At 39.0% G+C, this 15,890-nt stretch overlaps 1 protein-coding gene across 2 annotated transcripts in view; it reads left to right on the top strand.

Annotated features, from left to right (window-relative positions):
* inpp4b (inositol polyphosphate-4-phosphatase type II B) overlaps positions 1 to 15,890 on the top strand; it is a 263,968-nt gene that overhangs the window by 39,380 nt on the left and 208,698 nt on the right. Inside the window, exon 3 of one of the 2 annotated variants that reach the window (XM_067584919.1) lies at positions 7,779 to 7,859. The exons of the other annotated variant lie outside the window; for it this stretch is intronic. The gene's annotated coding sequence lies outside the window, so the exon portion shown is untranslated. The remainder of the gene's footprint in view (positions 1 to 7,778; positions 7,860 to 15,890) is intronic. 2 annotated transcript variants of the gene reach the window in all.

Raw genomic sequence — 15,890 nt, 5'->3', positions numbered from 1 at the left:
CCCCGAGGCCAAATTTGTGTAGTATGTTAAATAAGAAATGCCAGTTAACTTAGTCAAATGTTTTTTATGCATCTAGTGATAGAATAATTGTCTTGATTTGTGTTTTTTGTGAGAGGTTTAATGAGACTAAATAGTCTTCGTACATTATCTGAGGGAGGTCTGATTGGGGTCTATTAAGGTGGAAATGACTTTCTAATCTGATGTCTAGGGCTTTTGGAATGATTTTTAAGTCTATTTATTAGTGACAGAGAGTGGTAGCTGGTAGGTTGAGTTGGATCTTTATTGGGTTTAAGTAGAACTGATATAATGGATGCATTCATGTGCAAAAGAATTTGTGATGTATATTGTATTTCTGATGTTAGTCTGTAAAATAGCGGAGATAGTGTGTGCCAAAAGTGTTTATAGAATTTAGGAGGGAAGCCATCTGGTCCGGGTGATTTATCATTTTGCATCTGGAATAGGGCTTTGTAGAGTTCATCTGATGTCAATGGCAAGTCTAGGGTGTCTGCCTCTAGGTCCAGGTTGTTAAGTAAAGGCTGTATCTCTAATGGGTCAGAGTCTGTATTTTAAGAATATAAATGTTAAATATCTGTTTGCTTGTTTTATGCAAGATTTCAAGAGGTAAGGCTGCAAAAATAATTGAGGGCAGAATGAAATGAAAACCGTAAAAGAAAAAGTGATGGAATTTAGAAAAAAAATGTTTATTTAAAAAACCAAATTTCAAACTTGAACAAGCCTGCAAAGCCTGCTGCCTGTGCTCGGGGCCATATACTTTAGTTTCTGTTTTCCGTGATGGTTTCCCAAAGGATGCTTGTCTTGATGTGGGTCCTTGATGTGTGAAAGACAACTACAGGCCATCAAGTAGTACATTGCAGTTGCAACCCACACAACATCAGTCAGGGACTGACAATATGCTTGCTGAAAAAAAACTCAAGAGGGAGAATTTTAGCATCAGTGCCTTAAGCTGCATAATGTCAGATGTAGTTCTGTGTTATACTGTATGTTCTTAAAGAGAACTGTAAGTGTGTGTGCAATAGTGTGTTTGTTTCTCGGCTGTGCTTAGAAAGTCAGTCTGGCCAAGTTTGTGTTTATGCAATTAATAGAGCCAAATGGGAATAGCTGTTCAAGAAGGTGTCTTTACAGTGGGTGAATTTTCCTAAATGGTATTACCATAGAATAGGGGTGCGCAAAAAAATCGATTCACATAATAATCGCGATTCTATCTCTGCCGATTCAGAATCGATTAATAAATTCCAAGAATCGATTCACAGTTTTCAGTCTTGCCACAACGCTGTTTTCCATTTTTTCCTGACATGAGTTAGCTCACTAAATCCCATTTATGGCGAAATGACGCCGCGTGGGTTTTCACCTGGACCCAACTCTGGGGGCAAGAAGGAAGTGAAGTGTGTGTCATGGAGAGACCGCGAGCAATGGAGTACTTGACAGAAAAACAAATACAACCTGCTCCATTGGCAATGAAGGCAATCATTTGGACATATTTTTAGATTTTATTATCTCGAAGGGAAGAAGGAGCTTGACAAGACTAATGCCATTATCAGCTGTTGCAGCGCACCTCCGCAGGTTTGTGTAGTTGTGGGCTTATTTATTTGTAACTGCTGTGAAACAATCAGAAAATAACATTTTATTGATCTGATTCACCAGCTTCCTCACTAACGTTACCAGCGCTCCCTCTCCTCATCCACTCTCTAGCTCGCTCGACCACTGCTTCTCTGTCTCTCTCTCTCTCGTCTTTTTTCAAATGAGTTAGGAAGCTGTCAGCAAAGCCTAACTTTACTTTTAACGTTATCTAACGAAGAGAAATGTCCTCCACTCTTCCTAGTAATGTTTTGTCATATGGTAGTAATTTTACCTTTTGTCTCAGGGCTGCTTTGGTTTCCTATTGACTGAGTGGACTAAAGGAAAATAAATCTTACTTAGGGTTGACATTGAATAGCAATTGTTAATATTTGATTCAGTGTGATTTTTTTTTTATTTATTTGAGACCTATAAAAGTGTCTACTGCAGTCAAATGGAAAGAGTTACTCAAAACATCAATCTAGAATCAAATCTATGAATATATAGTATTGAATTGAGAATTGAATTTGAATCACGAATCAATTTTGAATCTTGAATTGTTTTGAATCGCAAATCGATTGTGAATCGAATCGTGATTCCAAGAATCGGAATTGAATCGTGAGATTTCCTGAATCGTGCACCCCTACCATAGTAAAAAATAATGGATGTAGCCACCCATTAACATCACCCATTGGTTTATGGAGTCCTGTTTTGAAGCCTCGAGTTTGCATTTTGCCCGTCGCCATCTTGGAGTTTTGGAGCCAGAAGTGACCATATTTGGACGAAAGGGTGGAGCTGACCCTAATGGTAGCGGCTAGCTGCTGGCTTGATTAGCATGGTGAATTTACAGTCTTTGGTTAACTGTGATAATGCTAATGCTAATTTTCGCTAGTGAAAAGCAGGCCTAAAACCATTAAAACAAAAAGTACTTCCCGGAAAAAGGCTGGATATGCAACTCCTTACAGGATCTTTTAGTTCAACCAAATGCTGAAACAAGACTTTTTTTAGGCGACCAAAATGTTACAATTAACTTTCATGAACTGGAAACACAGAAATATTGTGGCTATGGCTACACCTATACTCAGTGAATCTGGAGTTATGCCATGGTTATGTTATCTAACCAAAGTCGTTGCTATGGTAGCACCTATCACTCAAAGGGATCACGCCCTTAATGCATGCTGTAAAGTTGGAGTGTCTATGGACCATATTCGCACCATGGCCATTTTCCTCTGACATCACGCTCAGGTTGGGAAGCTGTCAAGTAAAGCCTGTGTGATAATGGTGAGATGGTTGCTTGAAGTTCATTTTTTATATGTAAAATCTAACTGATACTGAATGTTACAAACTGATAGTTACGCTGACCCACAGTTGTAATTTTACTTCTTTTTGGGACCACAGTTGTAGTTTTCTCAGGTCTGTAAAATTTTGCTTCGGATCAGGTCCACAATGTTGGATCCCAAGTCCGTGGGGACATTTCAATCTTTGGAAATGTCTGTGTAAACTATGTGTACAAATACACCCTGGAGAATGAAGTTTGTGGGTGTGGGGGCAGAATAGGAATTCTTAGTGCTATTATGCCCCGTTTCCACCAAAAGTTCCAGGTACTATGTACCCAGAGGACCTAATCTGAGGGCCCAAGCTTGGAACTTGAAAGTCCCCGTATTGCAATTCTGTTTGCGTTCCCACCGCATCTGAGGAACCAGGTAGATCATGCAAATTAGACCCATGAGGAATTTAAAAATGATGGCAGCATTTAGAGATGCAGTATTAACATGAGGAAACAATAACAGATTTGTTCTGTTCTTTGTATTTACTGCTGCATGAGTTGGATGTAATGAATGAATGAATGAAAAGGAGAAATGCAGAGGAGGAAAATGAAACTGAAACTAAGAGCATCTATCTCCACAGTATAACATCTGTTGAGTGTTTGATGGTTATTTATTTCTGCTTTAGAACGTAACTGCCGTGAAACAATCAGAAAATAACATTTTATTTCTGTCATTCGTTGTATTGTTCTGGCTACCGTCGCTCTCTCTCTTCATTCACTCTCTTGCTCGCTCGACCACCGCTGCTTTGTCTCTCTCTCTCACTCACTGGTGCTCTCAGCTTGCTCATACTATCTCTTTTTCTCTCTTGCTCTTTTTTAAAATGAGTCGGGAAACTGACAACAATGCCTTACTTTTAATGTTAACAAACAAAGAGAAATGTCCTGCCCTTGTCCTAAACTGGTCCTAAATCGATACGGGAGTGCTTCCTTGTTTTATGAATTAAGCAGTACACAAGTTGAAGCAGCTGCGCTGTGTGTGTTTGACCAACCCCTGCAAACCCTGCTCCCAAAGTTCCTGTATGTTCACAAGTATTATACTTGTGAGCAGGGACTTTTTGTGAGGTAAAACAATCTCCCTGGAACTTAAACTTGCAATACACGACATACCACTAGATGTCGCACTATAGCACCAACATCTCAGACCAAAACAAATGTTTGTGTCGTTTACTCAATTAAGTTGGAAAAAAAAACAACAACAGATAGCTGACACTGTATGAAACTCAGATCAAACTGTCAAACTAGGCAGTGCTGATCAAATATTGATCAAGATTTTGTTAGTGCATTGCGTGGAGGACACAGAGGGACTCACATGCACAAACATGCACATTCACATGCACTAACTTGCGTGGTCACATGCAATAACATTCACGCAAGGCCAGACCGGCTACCAAAACAAAGAACAGAGAAGCTCAGATAACAATACACACAGAGGGAGTGTAACTTGATTCACTGCTCAGGTTGCCATTACTCTACTATATCTTTACATATCAAATAGTTATTTGCTGACATCCTTAAATTTAGACCCTGCTCCCTCCGAAATTTTAGGAAAACATTGTCTAACCAACCATCTTCTGCGTAGATTAAATTAACTCTTCTTGGCTTTTTACTCATGAAGCTTTTATTGCACTTACAGTGATGTAACGAGTGTAGTTTTCGTCAACTTGAGTCCCTCACCTGGTTCACTGTCTCTCCTCTGTTCCGCTGTATGTGCATGCACACGGAGGGCTCAGCCCCACCTGTGGTGAAAGAGAGAGCAGAGGAGAGTAGTGCAACCATAAAGGACAGCAAAATGCAGTAGAGACTCTCACATTGAGCTGAAATGAAACAAGTGCACATAAATTAGGTAAATAAACATAGTCCTTACCCCACACAGCGGAGCAGATGAGAGACAGTGAACCAGGTTATATTCGAACTGACGACAACTACGTTTATGTTACTGTAAGTACAATAAAAGCTTTGCGAGTAAAAAGCCAAGAAGAGTAATTTATTAATGTAATCCGCACAAAAGATCGACAGACTCCAAATGATGAAAAATATTGCTGTAAAGTGTGATTTGCGACACAATGAAATAAAGGATAGAGCATAATATGAAATGATAGATGTTTTTCTATCGTCACACAATATATATTGTCATATTGCACAGCCCTATATTGAAACTGTCTATACTTTACCTCTTCCTTTCACTCTCTTATTGACCAGAGCTAATATATGGGTTAGACAGCATCGTGAGTCAGCTGGTGTTGTGTCCTCAGCTCTTGCTCTCTCTCTCCCTTATTCTTGCCACCCTCACTTCTTCTTTCTTTGTAATGTCTGGGGCATAACTCCTACACAGACATGCCCACCTTTCATCACAGGTAGGCATTTTAAACATGCTGTTTTTCCATAGCAGCTCCTGTGTTTGACTTTTCCCAGCAAGAATTAATTAATTTTGTCCCCTGACACTGCTCCAGGCCTCCTACTCTTGTCACGGGCACACCGGACTGTTCATGGGGCCTTCTGTTGTCCCGATGTTGAGTCTCTGTTTCCCACAGCAGCCCTAGGCACATAAGTTAGAGACTTATTTCCAGGGGAATGTGGGGCAATTAGTTGCAGTTGTCTCACAACATCCATATCCCCATCCCTGTCCTCACTCCGACGCATGGCACCCAATGGGCTTTTATCCTCCTTTTCAACTCACTAGGTGGTCTGTAGCACTGACATGTCTAACTCAGTGGAAATAACTCTTCAAGGGCTAAGAAAGCCCTTAGAGATGATGCTATTTTCTTTCATGAGAAATCCTCCTGTCAGTGTCACAGACAGTCGGTAAGAGTGCGAAGGAGGGCCAAGGTGTGAGACACAGAGAGCTGTCACCTTCAAAGCAGAAAGTTGGAGAGTCCTTGAGGTTTCATCCAAAACTCTACTGACCAACCAAACTTGAAAAGAAGACCATGATAATATATAAGTTCTGTGTAGATTGTTTCCCCTGTTTCAGCATTAGAATGCAAATTTATTCAAGTACAAAATCACAGTATTTATTTTGTTACAGCGTTTTCATCACTAATTTTGTTCGTTTGTTCGTTGATATCAGAAAATTACAAGGACAAAGAAAGCTGAAGTCCTCTATTCTTCTGTTATTTTTAGACTTTTGAGTTGAAAAGGCGACTGCAGATTTTTGTGCAATTAGTTGCACAAATATTATTTGCTGCTTACTGTTTCTCTGTGGTCCCCCCCCCCCTCTCTGTCTGTCTTGACCTATGTACTATATAAACTACATACATTTACTGGTGTACTGTACTTGAGTGCAGTTTTGAAATACTGGTACTTACTTGGGTAATTCCATTTTGTGAGACTTGGCACATTTCTACATTTATCTTCAAGCTATAGTTCATTTGGACAATGGGTTTAAAATGTACAAACTACAATGAACTCATATAATCTGATGTATTATTTTAACCTTTTTTCAACTTAATGTTTTTTGGACAGAATTTCACAAATATACATTAAAAACATCTTTCTTCACATTAAACAGAATATAAATAGATGATGCAATGCTTTACTCACTCTTTATGACATCCATCTCTACCTAGTGATCCCACCCACCATCCATACCTCATTCATTTCCTCGTTAGCATCAAGCAGCAACTACCATGGCATGAATCTGAAGCCAATGTGGATGTACCATAAATTGCAATGCCACCGACGGCCCCTAGATGTTCCAAAAAAATCCCTGGCTCCATTTGACACCTATTCAAAAATTGTCAACTTCTTTCTCGAAATACTAACTCAATAATGTTTTTCAACGCAACGTTATGGTCTCAATTGCTAAATTTGGACCCTCTAATAAGTGTGCTGGTGGTCATTTTGGAAATTATTGCTAATAAGATTTGTTAATAAGATTTGAAGTCTTATAGTAGTGTTTGATGTCTGCCTTGTGGGCATTGATTGACAGCTGTGATTGACAGTTGGTCCTCTTGGACTCACACTGAGTTGTACTATTGTTGCAGTATTTCCATAAGTTTAATGTTACTTGATTATGATACCTGCCCTATTAGCACAATTTAGCTAAAGTAGCTAACGTTAACCTAAAGTGTGCATTGCTCAGTCCGTGGTTAGCATACATCAATCCACATCTACACAAGCGTCCCTTTACTCCCCTCCACATATTCATAGCACTATTACACCTTATCTCTACTCCTCTCATTCCTCCTACTGTGCCACTTCTGTCTATAAAGCACTGTTATCGAGAAATGAACACGTTTATAAACCTGCAAGTCACCCTATAAAAAAGTACACTACAGTACACTAAATAAAAAAGAACAGGCCACAAATATTTCTAAGAAATAGTACAAATTAATCTGATAGATGTAGTATCCCTGCAGAAAACAAAGGCCTAGGTAGGACCAGCCGCCTTCTGTTTTTAACCATATTGACCATCTGTCTGTGAATTTTGCATTCTACAATCCCAATGCGCTGTTTAAGGACAAACTAGCCAGAAGAAAGTAGAACAGCTAGATTACCTGCAATATTATATTTATTACAGGAGAACCTGTCATCAACAGGATATGATTTTATTCTGCTCCCATTCAAAGGAGAGAAGTGTTAGTGTTGGTGGTAGCAGATTACAGTATTTCATGCACATTGACAATGGTAGTAACCATCCTTGACATTGAGTTCTTTTTCTACTTACAGTGAGTATAAATTACCACTAAAACTCCTGGTCCATATAAAGGCTACCAGATCTCACAAACCCCAAACCCCACATAAACATACACACACCCCAAATTTACACTTGGCTTTACACCTGCCCAGCATAAGAGCCAATTAAACAAGTTGGCTGCTGTAATGATGAATAATGTTGAACAAATTAAAGACACTGATATATATTTATTTCTTTCAGAGCTACTGACTGACTTCCAAGGAAAAAAGTCTGCACAATTGGATGATAAAGTTTGTCTGTGTCTGCTGAATTTAAAAGAAGGTAATTATTTACTGCAACATTAGCAATACGCAATTGATAAGCCAATAGTGCAGGGGCTCTGTTGTTGTAAATGTGCCTTTCTGTCCTCTAGTGGCTCCAAAGCAGCCAATGCAGCTTCAAATTGAGTACTTTTCAATTGTGTCATTGATAATTTACTTGCTTAAAGGATTGTGGTCCTTCCACCTTTGCCTTACATGATGTCTCCTGACTTCACTAGTCAGAGGGTTTTCTACCTTACTAACACTCATTGTTAATTATGATTTCACTCAGTACCTGGGCTTGTAAACCACAGGATAAAGGAACTGAAATAATCATACGCAAATCAGGATTTCAGTGGTGACAAAATATAGCATGCAGACCAGCATTTCTCTTTGTGTGTCAAGCCCTCCCTCTCTGTCTGCCTTGTGTGTATGTCCTTTGCTTATGTTGAGAACCGCTCATCCGATCAACTCTACATTTGATGGGTGTATGGCTGGGGACCCAATGGAGTGCAGTGTTGAATTTGGTGCAATTTACACATGTGATACATTTAATATTAATAAACTTTGAATAAACCAGTGATCAGTGAGCCGCTCTGCTCTGTGCAGGGGCAGGGCTCTGCCGACTGACTCCAGCATGTCAGGTACGAGACGAGGAGTGACAAGAGTTAGAGAAAAGTGCTCCCAAAAGAGAAAAGTAGACAGTGAGAACAGAGCTTTTAATCAAGAATGGACACTCTTACCCCATGTATAGACAGAAAGCGTTGCGTCAGCGGCATGTTAAGCAGATCAGCAGCAGTGAATGACTTCACGGGAGGCGTTCAGGTACATTGTTTAGCATAGGTCAAGCCGTGTTTTGGAAGTGCTCAGAGCCCAATACACAATGACTGTAGTTACATGCATAAAACGGAGTAAATACTTCTATGGGCAGTTCAAAACCAGTTTGTCTCATATGTCATGAGACCGTGGGGATTGTGAAGCGCCACTACAGACAAAGCACAAATCTTTTGAGCAAACATATCCACTCAAATCTGAACTGAAGACACAGAAAATAGGAATGAGCTAAGGGCCAAATATGATTGATCAACTTTATTTTAGGATGCACATTATTTTAGCCTACTTGAAATGAGAAAAGAACATTTATTTGCTAGTAGAGCACTTATTTAAACATCTGTTATAAATAAAGCAATTGGCCCATTGCGAACAGGCATGTTTTGAATGGGTGCTGCACTGATCCATATACAAATAAGAACCTCATAGCCATAATTGTTCAGACTTGTCTCCAATAAAATCAGGGCAAGAGAAAATTCTAGGCTCTCAGAATATTCGGTGATACTGTTGTCAACCTTGTTGTCAACCAGTTTGGCTCAACTGAAAACCTTTCTTGTCTGGTCTGGTCTGGTCTTGAATTCATTAAGGAAAAATTGAAAAAAAATTGGCACCCTTATCAATGGGAGTTATTTTGACAAGGTGGCTTAATTAGTGCCATGTCTTGTGCAGGTGATTATAAAGAACAAATTATAGTTTGATGTTGAATTACAACAATCTTATTATGTGGAGATGTTCAATTAATCATCATTCAGTTATTTTGAGGAAATCATCAAGCGCTGTTTAATGGCGAGTGCTCCTTCTAATAAAGCTTCCTGTGGAGGTTTAGTTTTAAAGTGTATTGTGCTTTTTTAGTAACATTGCACCTCAGTATTATGTGAAGTAGAAGAATGTTTGGCATATATCCTGATAATATTGTGTTACTTGAATTTCTTTGAGCGCCACCACTGCAGTTTGCCAGCCACATTTAAGTGCAGCAGCTGGTTGCTTGCAAACAATCAATAAAAAAGATGTGGCCGGCAGACTGTCATAAGAAACTAGCTAGCCACTTCATGGAAGAAGACATCAGTGAACCTGGAAACTCAATCACCCACAGGTTGAAAAGCCCATTATTCTTAGTACACAGTACAATAAGTCCTTATTACCATGCAGAATTCATATCTTCCTCAAGTGCTCTTGCAATAATAGTTTTGCAAATATTGCCAGTATTGTTTTCCATCTGCCATCAATTTGAAGTGTAATTTCAGTAGATACACTAGACATTTCTTTTGCAATATGAATAAATATTGGTATAGTATTTAGCATTCTGTGCACATTTTATGCTGTAGTAAAGAATGAGTGGGCCAATTTCTAGTCCTATCTGCTCTCTTTGTAATTATCAATTAGACTTTATTTCCCAGGAGAACAATAACTCACTCCCACAGTGTGTGGTGGGAGACCCTGATCCAGCTGCTGTGTGTGAAAAAGCATTATCTCAATACTGTTGCTGTAGAGTGACACAGTGAGAAGCAGAAATGAGTAGCTCAAGTGCTCAATATATACATGTAAAGTTTTCACACACAATACAGTATATTGGCATTAACATTTTGTTGACCTTGATCAGCCTTTTTTCTTTTTAGGCTGTGTACTGTATATTCTTTTAAGTCAGATCTGGTGCAGACCCATGATTGAAACACTTGTACAGCTACAATCAGACAGCTAAGGTTAATTAGATGACATATGATATATGGGCTGACCTGAACTCTCTATAGTCCCTCATCTTTTGCCCCATTATTCATATTTTTCACAGACCTGAGCCCCATTAAGATGACGGAGACCCCCTTCTCTTCTTTGAAGGGGTCCCTAAGGCGCCCTGAATGAAGCCCAAACTCATCACTTTCTTTTGATTGAAAAAAAGTCTAGATACATTATCTCTGTCAACTATCAACAATGGGTTTTGCTGTTTCAGATTGCAGTAGGCAGGGACTATTGAAAAATGATATGACTGAAACAATAAAAAAAAAAAAAAAACCCTCAGGTCCATAGGGGTACCATCTGCTTGATATAGTTAGCAATAATTTCATTTTTACTGCAACTGTCTTCTTTGGAAGAAGTTGCCCTGTATCTAGTATTACATGATACCTTACGAAAACGCAAGTGTTTATTTTCTCTTTTATCCTCTTTAAAACTTTGAGGCTCTCTGTGAATCGGATGAATCAGTTACCTCCAGGCTGGCAAGAGAAATAAATAAATTAAAACCCCCAAAAGTAGTGATACTGTGCTGTATACTTATACTACTGCCAATATCTGTTTTGATTCCTGATTGAAAAAAAAAATAGGCATCTCCCAGGTTTCTGCTTGTGTTTGAAGACACATGAATAGAGATGAAATTTTCATCCGGGTTCGATTTAGGAAAAGAGAGGCTCTGTGTAGACTGCTGGTTATAGCATGTTTCAGATTAATCTCATTTCATCTGAGCTGTTATATCTTTAATATTTAACAAAACATTCTAAATGCACATTGCCAGTTAAGTGTTGATAGAACAGTACTTGGGTATTTGTTCTTTATTAAATCTGCCACAAATCTGGCTTTTTAATTAATGATTTAAATTTTCAAATACCAATCAGAACAATACAGTTAGTTGAGTGAGTTTGTCTGATCAGTTAAAAGGATTAAACGCTGAAAGGAAAATTTCACTGCTAATTATGTAGCGGTCCAGTCTCCTGGTGGTCTGCGTAATCCAGTAAAACTGGAAGGTGGGTTTGTGTAAATGCCTGTCCTCTTAAACTGGCAACAGAAAGGCTGTTTATTATTAGCTTCACTAATGCACCAACAGGAATTGTATGTAACATTACAATACAGAACAACAGCATAAATGGCTTCTTTTTGTACTGTTGGGAAGGGGATTACATTACATTATTATATTATATATACACTGTATGTTTGGGCTACAGAAATACTCAGTAGTCAACTGCTCTTGTGTTCCTGAAGCCACTGGTTGTTTGATTCGATTGATTTTTTAAGTTTTACACTGTAGTCCCACTGCACTGGTGTGCAGTGTTGTGAATCCAACAAAAAATAACACTCATTTTGGTCATTTTGAGTCTATACTGTTAACACTGTTTACTCTCAGTGGATCAGCCCTCTGTTGTTTAAGATAGCAATGCTGCTGCCCTGGTGAAATAACACTGCCTCATTTTGTTGCATTTCCTCAGTGGTCATTCATGGACACTCTTTTCTTATTCAAGGGAATGAGAAGATGTGTCCAAACTTTTGACTCGTACTGTAAGCACACTTTGACTTAACAATGTAATTCTCCTGTGACACTCTGAAAAGTCATTTTGTTTGATTAAAATGAGGTTTTCAGCAGCAATAGCCACTGGTTTCCTTGTGGTAGTCAGAGGGAAACTTATTTCAGCTCAATGGTTACTGTAGTTCTTCCACTGTCCACTGATGTTAAAACATGTTGGTGGATTGCAGAAGTACAGTAAACCTAGGAACAGCAATTCAAATATACAATGGCTTGTGTTTTGAACTTCATAGATATCCCAAACGTACATGTTATAAGGGAACATTTATTGGAGAAGTGTTCCTTTCACATAGAAATATGCTGTCTTTACAGCCACTTTGCAAACACAAAAGTAGAACCACTCTATCTGCACTGATTAATCCTCAATTGTGGATGAAGTCTTTCTGCTTCAAATGTGTGTTAGTCTTTGATCTATGTCTGTTAGGTGCAGCTCATCAGCGGCACCGAGGTGAATACATTTCAATAGAAATCAAAGTTTGTCGACAGGAACTAGACAAAAAGGGAGAGAAGATGGCCACCACACCTTGATAGGGGGCCTGTGGATTTCTGCAGAGCCAGAGTCTCTTTGATGATCAGAGTCAGGGAAATAACTGAACCTGTGTCCAACCTACTGTGTAATAGTGTGTTACACTGTGTGATAGGTGGCTGTCATAGGGTACCGTTTGTTGAATGAGGTAAGGACTAAAACTGGATTTGTACTTCTGTGTTAATGACTGTACCTACTACAGCTGCATGCATTTTTGATGTGCACCTCTTCAAAAATGCAACTACATGTTGGGGCCAAGACAGCAAACAGAGATACCATGAGGGGAGTGCAAGAACTGTGATTGGTTAGCACAGGCTGCTTCAGTTTGCTCGTACAGGTTTCCGTTGCTGATAGTCTCCTATTTAGTAATGAGAAATAACATTATAAGTTACCTAGATTTAAGTCCAGTACAATAAGTATGTGTGTAGCCCACCATCATTCTGTATCAGAAAGTAAATGAAAGAATACAATTATTAAAAATTACTAAAACAATTATTCAATTAAAGAAATAGTTTCAAATTCATTTTCTGTTGATCGACTAAGTGTTGCTGCTCTAGAATATAAATTGCCGTTACAAGATTGTGGGGATTATAATTAGAGCATGATGAAACCTGATCATACACCATAATACATGATTGCATTGTGGTGTTGATATCAACAGGTGAAATTTGACCGTGACTTGTAAATCAAAACCTGTACTGTGATATCTACTGCAGGACCCTTGCATCAAGTGCTTGTTACAAAAGACGATTGAAAGATAATATGATAAAACGATACAGAGGTAGACCACGCAAGAAACAATGGCAAAGAGACAAAGCCATTGAAATGTATTACAGGCTCCATTAAAGACAGCTGAGCAGAGAGATTGATTTAATATGAGCTTGATGAGACTCATGGCAGCTGGAAGGATCAGGGGTGTTACCATATGTAAACTCCTCTCAGCTAATGTTTACAATTACAGTGGTAGCAAATTGGAGATTGGTGGCCAGTTTGCATATCAAACGACGCTGAGGAGGAACTCTTTGGCTTTGGTGCACTGGGATGTGTTTACTCAGCAAACAACAATTTAATTGGGAAAATAATTTTCCAGCTGCTGTGGATTTGAGGCAGAGGGTATGTGTGTGTCTGTGTGTGTATGTGTGCATTTACATTATTCCGTAAGAGGCTCCTAAATAATTAAAACCAGCCGAGGGGAAATTAATGGACCTAGCCTGTTACTGGGCTCCATCATGATAAGACCACCAACCACACAGCCTCTTTAACAGACCTGTCAGGATTCACTGCATGTGACAGTTGCCATTCTGTGTCCTGGTGCCTAATTGATCTTCATAAAGATTGCCTGGAGAGAGGCCTTCTAACAAAGTGCAGGAACTGGAGAAGTATTGACAAAATGTTAGAGAGACTCAGATGGAAGTACACATGATATTGAGCAGGAAAGGCTTCCTTAGGGGCAATCTTCATTCTCGATCAATGTTATAATATGTGATTGAATGAATGAAATGCAGCCTTAGGTATCCCAACTGCCTCTGTTCATGAAAAGGTCTAGATTTGACAGCTCCGCCCCATATGTAGATGGACAATGAGTAGTATACTGTGTAGGTAAAAGGACTGATGGGTGAATGCTATTGAATAGTGCTGTTCAGTTACTTACTTTCATTGACACATCATGGTTATGTGTGTGTGTGTGTGTGTGTGTGTGTGTGTGTGTGTGTGTGTGTGTGTGTGTGAGGCAGAGATAAAGAGTTAGTAGCCCCCTTTTACACAGAGATCCAACAATATTGCCATAGAGAAGACCTGTCATTTTGCCGGCTTTGCTTTTTTACACTGAACCAAACAAAGCTGGCATATGGCAGCTTTGTTTGGTTGTTTGGTTGTTTGGTCGGCAATGCAACTACCTCTGCTGCCGGCTTAATGGTGGAACAACAATGACCCCCCATTCTGTGTTTGCACCTTTTATAGAGAACGGCGAGGCAGAATAACAGTGCAACATTCCCGCCTTAGGCATGCTATGTAAAAGGGGCTACTGAATGTAGGATAAAAAACCCAGTAGTATAAGAAGAAAAGTTTAATTCTTTCAAAAACATTGTGATTCCTTCTGGCCTAACAGTCTGTCTGTGTACGTGCAGGAGCACACACACATAGACCCAATGACCTCTGACCTAAAGGCATAAAGATGTCAAGGAAACATTGGACAAGACTAAAAACTCAGCCTTCTCACCACAAGTCACAGAGAGAAAATGGACAGTGTTGGAAATTACAGACTTTGTTATTCTTTTCTGATAGAAACAGACTTTCCAAACCTGGATGGACCACTCTTCCTCCTTCTGCTAGCTTCTATCTCTTACGGTGTAAATTTTGGAAGAAGCTGCATTCCTTTGAGTTACTCTCCTCCCCTCTTTTTATATAATAAGTGTCTGAATTGGTCAAATGCCACTGAAAATGTGTAAAAATATCTATCTAGACTTATCTAATCAATGTTTATTTTTACTGTGTTTTAGAACTATTAATTAGATTGATATTATAGAAATTCAAACTCTGCTTCAAAATTTGTTAATTAAAAGTCACACATATTATTGCCTTTGATTTATTTGATATTAACTAGTGTACGTGTATTATTTAGCTATGCTAGGATAATGTTTTCTTAATAGATTTAATTACAGATTAGAAAATTAAAGTTTATTGATTTGATTCTGTATTTTATGTGGTTAATCAATATTACAATTTCTAAGTGTTCTCACTGTTTCATGATGTGTTGATTACATTGATGACAGAACGAGTGAATTTGCAAGCGTGTAATTTCCAGATATCTGATAAGTATAAAATAATTCCCCTTTAAAGTTTTCTCTCCACACAAAGGAATTAATTAGTAATCAATGCGGTCCCTCAAAAGAGAAAACACACCTCCTAGGTATAAGAAGTTTTACAACTCTTGAACTGCTCTCTTCTTTTTCGCTCATGCCCTTAGCTGCTTCTTCTGTGTTCCTCTCGGTCCTACTGGCATTTCAGGCGTTGTTTTCTATGACTGAGAGCTGAGAGCTCCAGAAAGAGACTCAACTAAGAAGCAAAAAAGACTGCAAAGATGCCGAAGCCACAAGCCAAGCCATGCCGTTTGACATTTGAATAATCTATTATTTTTGTAATCTCCTATTTTTATTGTGTAGTTAAACTTTTTAAAGACTTTTCCAAGGACTCTTCTGATTAGTTTAGAGCTCCATGCATCCAACTCACTCGCAGCCTGCCACTGAATGTACTGAGACTGAGACATCCCCCTGTTCTGGGCGTCCACTACACGGCTCAACTGCAACGGTCCTCATCTGGCTGTTACTCTGGCGACCCGAGGATCACTGAGTCTGCTTCTCCTTGCTCGGCGCTTTCCGGAAAGTTCCTCATATTCAGCCCTTCATCACCAA

Source organism: Thunnus thynnus, chromosome 3, assembly GCF_963924715.1.
Source record: "Thunnus thynnus chromosome 3, fThuThy2.1, whole genome shotgun sequence".
In the NCBI taxonomy this organism is placed as follows: domain Eukaryota; kingdom Metazoa; phylum Chordata; class Actinopteri; order Scombriformes; family Scombridae; genus Thunnus; species Thunnus thynnus.
This window is presented reverse-complemented; position numbering and strand designations above follow the sequence as displayed.